Source organism: Camellia sinensis, chromosome 14 (assembly GCF_055761805.1).
Source record: "Camellia sinensis isolate YWXY chromosome 14, ASM5576180v1, whole genome shotgun sequence".
Lineage (NCBI taxonomy): Eukaryota > Viridiplantae > Streptophyta > Magnoliopsida > Ericales > Theaceae > Camellia > Camellia sinensis.
Window position 1 is genome coordinate 9907146 of NC_138974.1, and position 4024 is coordinate 9911169.

General features: G+C 33.2%; 1 long non-coding RNA gene across 2 annotated transcripts; it reads left to right on the forward strand.

The window, feature by feature from the left end:
• Window positions 1-315: 315 nt before the first annotated feature.
• On the forward strand, window positions 316-3403 carry LOC145807639 (uncharacterized). 2 transcript variants are annotated; one of them, XR_014350893.1, is made up of 5 exons: window positions 356-443; window positions 789-819; window positions 1199-1327; window positions 1900-2014; window positions 2976-3403. It is a non-coding gene; the product is annotated as an uncharacterized LOC145807639 (long non-coding RNA). The 2 variants fall into 2 exon arrangements; XR_014350894.1 differs by lacking the exon at window positions 789-819 and having other exon boundaries at window positions 316-443.
• The last annotated feature ends 621 nt before the right edge of the window (window positions 3404-4024 follow it).

Consider the following 4024-nt stretch of genomic DNA (forward strand, 5'->3'; position numbering starts at 1 on the left):
TAACTACAAAAAAAATATATATTTTAACAAAAAATAAATTTATTTAATTATTTTTTTTATTTTTATTTTTATTTTTCATCCCCGCCCCTAAATTGATTTCCATTCCCGTTCCCCCTTTTATTTTTTTCCCATTCCCGCTTCCACACCCCCTCCAAAAAAAAAAAAATCCCTAATCTCAAACCCAAAAAATCCCTAATCTCTCAAGCTCTGTAACAATCTGCAATCTATCAAACGATCTGAGCTCTCCAACACAGGTATGTAAATATCTCTCTCTCTCCTCTCTCTCTCTCTCTCTCTCTCTCTCTCTCTCTCTGTAATGGGTCTTGATCCCTCTTTGATTTTAATGATTTAAGTGCAGAGTGGGTTTTTGCAAGATTGCAACTGGTTTTGTATCCGGATCGAAAATGCTCTGAATGTGCTCCCTTCGAACTCGCACTCGCTAGGTTTGATTTCTGCCTCTCCCCTTCTCTCTTTGATTTTGGTTTTACCCTAATGACAGTGAGTCTTCGCTTTCCTTTTGTAGATCAGTTTATTACTTCTTTTAATTAATTTCAATAAATTTCTTGATTTCTAATTTCGTAGATCGGTTTATTGCATTCCAGTTTATTCCCACTTGAAGGTTTGATGTTTATATAACATTTACTCTTGAGGTTTCAATTTAAAGTCACCTCTACTCTATTTTATTTGCTTCCTCTGATGAAAATTGAGCTATTTCTGTTATGTATATCAGTATATGTATGCTTGTGTGTTTTTGTCACTGCTCTAATGCCCTGTTTTGGTTTTTATAGTGAAGTTCTTCATCTTGCTGTTAAATTTGTGGTGAGTATATACATTTTTATGTACTTGGTTAAGTATATACATTTATGTATGTATTTAGGGTATTCATGTATATATGTTTTTTTGGTGTTTTTGCATCTTTGTTTTGATTTCCTGTTTTGGGTTATTGGGTTTTTATGTCGTATCTGTAATGGAGGTTTCAATTTAATGAAATTCAAAGATAAGTCAGATTTGTTGAGCAGAGTTGTTGACTGTCTTTGACAATAGGTTTCAATTGTTCTTGCGATCATAAATAAATGTGGTCTCTATCACTTTGTGTTTGATTGCCCCTACTGTTGCGATCTCGAGTTACTTAATCCCCAACCCATTTTGTCTCCATACCCATTGCTTCTCTTTCTCTTATTCTAATCTTCTTTTTCAGTCCAGGGCTTCACACCCATTAAGTGTTTACGGTACAGAAGAGTTTGATCGCAATCCGAATCAACTTTCACTTTCTTTTGGATCGCCATCTTCATTGATCTTCCGTATCTGAGATTTGATCAGCAAAAAGGTATGTAATTCTCTTGCTTTCTCTGTTTCTGACAATGTAATGTGTCCTAAATATGCTCTAGAGAAGAGAAAAAAATGAAATAAAATGGAGAAGTGAAGGAGAATATTTTGTTGCATAAATCACTCTGATAAGCTTGAATTTTTGGCTGAATAAAGAAACAAAAATTTAATACTACTTTGTTGGATTTCAAGTTGTTTTAGTGCCAGTGTTCTAACTATCTCAAGGTTTGATCACTCTACTTGGTAATCTTTTAAGCATTGATAACAGATGCCTAATGATTGAGCTAGGACTTGAGCATGTCTAAAATTGAATGGATTAACCCAGAAAAGTAGGGGGAGAGCTTGAAGTCGATCCTTTCTTGATATGTCCATGTGAGTACTTTGCTCATCTTGCAGTATTGTGTTAAAGAAAAGATGGGAGGTGGAGTGGAGGATGCTTCACATAGATATTGAATTATAAATTTTAGATGATATCTGCATGTAGATTTAGTTTTCTGGGTTATATTACCAAACACATTGTTCTTTAATGTTTCATAGACTTAAGTGCATCATTGTATTACCATCATTTTGCAGACCGATACTGTTGTCTTCTATGTGTGTCCACTTCTGTTTTCTCGTGGAAGGTAACTCTGGCTGGGTCTTGAATTTCATTCCTTTCATGTAGCTGGTGTTTTGAACTGCTGAAGAGGTACTAAACGATGAGACTTTTTAGTTATATTCTAGAATATACTTACATTGTTTTAACTTTTAAGAATTATCTTATTCTTCAAATTTGGGAGAGAGATTTTACATGTAGTACGATCAAGGCTGAATGGTGGAGAAATGATGGATTCACATTCCTCCTCTCTTGGACAATGCTTGCGTCTAAAATAAATTATTCATTTTATTAAGTAATAAGAGGTTGTCGCCGGATGCAATGGCAAGTACTACATGCCCCAGCATTGTGGTTCAAGTTCGAGTCATAGAATCAGGAGAAAGATTGTGGAATTTAGACCTAACTATAAGGGTTAATTATGATATCTGGGCCTTTGGCGAGGACGGTAGGGGATAAGGGGCAAGATTGTAATGATATTGAGTCATGCTAAGCGTGTTGAATTCTACATTGAAAGTCTACATGTGAGGTCTTGGGATATAATTGGGGACTATGAACCCAATTGATATCATAGGTTGGCCCTTTTATGTGAGAATCAAGGTTGTTGTTATTATTAAACACCACTCTATGCGTGTTTGTGCTTTATGTTTAGTTTAGTTTATGTTTTTGTCTACTTCCCTCTCCACCTGCCAGATGGGAACACATGAGGGAGGGTGTTAGCTTATTTACATTGATGGACTCATTCTGAATAGTTTAAGATTTTTGGACAATTGGTTATCTAGCAAAATGTAACCAATCCATAGTCCATTGGTAAAGTTTGTAGCATCTTGCAGATAGGTGTCAAAGACTTAACTGTTCAGTGAAAGCCACAATTAAAGCCTGAATTGACGCATTTACATATTATCATTAAAAAATGGTACAAATATCTCTTACCACGATGAGTTTTACATTTGGTTTTTGAGAATTAAATCCATAGGAGGCTGTTCTGATTTATGGAATTTTACTTTCACTCTGCTGTTTGCCAAAACTGATTTGCTGTTTGTGCTCATGGCGCTAGGTACAATGTTTTGTTATAACTAAAACTTTTCAAATGCTTGTTTGGAATTTGATGGTGGACATCATCAATATGTCAATCTGCAGGACTGCAATTGTCCTTGCCACTGCTATCCCCCTTGCTCTGTTTGTTGTTTGGAATGCTGTTATTCTCGGATCAATCACAAGTTTTGAAATAGGCTCTGATAAGATTATTGATCCCTTACAACAATTGCAATCTGCCAACCGAGTTGTTGGGGTAAGTAATTCCATGTACAAGAATTGGAATTTTGGGTGGACAAGTTGACCGATGGTAAATGGAATATTCATCTGAATATTATATCACTTATTTGTGATAAAAAAAATCAAATAATAAATACATTAATTAAAATAATAAATTTTACGTTGTTTATATAGTGTGGAATAAGTCTTATATTAAATTATTAGAATGTTATATAGTAATATTAATTTTAGAGAAATTGTTTATTTTTGACTATTGTATCAATAAAAATTAATTTTACATTATTTACAATTTATTGTTGCATCTCTGTTAGATTTGTGATTTTAATTTGTTTAGTTAAGCAATATTGGTAATTGGTAAGTTGGGATAAAATTATTGAAAGGTGTGCATTATTGTTAAATGCACACCTTTCAATATTGGTAATTAGATTTGTGATAAAATTCAGAGAAAAATTATTATTGTTATGGTTTACCAACAGAAAAATTATTAAAAGGTGTGCATTATTTGATATTTAATTTTTTTTATATTTGATTTGTTTGGAATTGTAGAGTATAGTGTATTAAATATATTTTTATATTTGCATTTTAATCTTAAATTTAAATAGTGTTGCGATTACAATTATATTATAATCCTAACATTATTTACACCGTGCCTTCAGGCACGGGCATACGCTAGTGTGTATATATGGGGGAATGTTTGTTTGTTTGTATGCATTTATTAATAGATAGTTTTAGTATTTCAAAGACAAGATAAATGGTGATTGTCTGACTTATTTTTTGATTGATTTTACATGCCATTGACAACTTCCAGAGTTGCTTGTGATAATGGGTTCT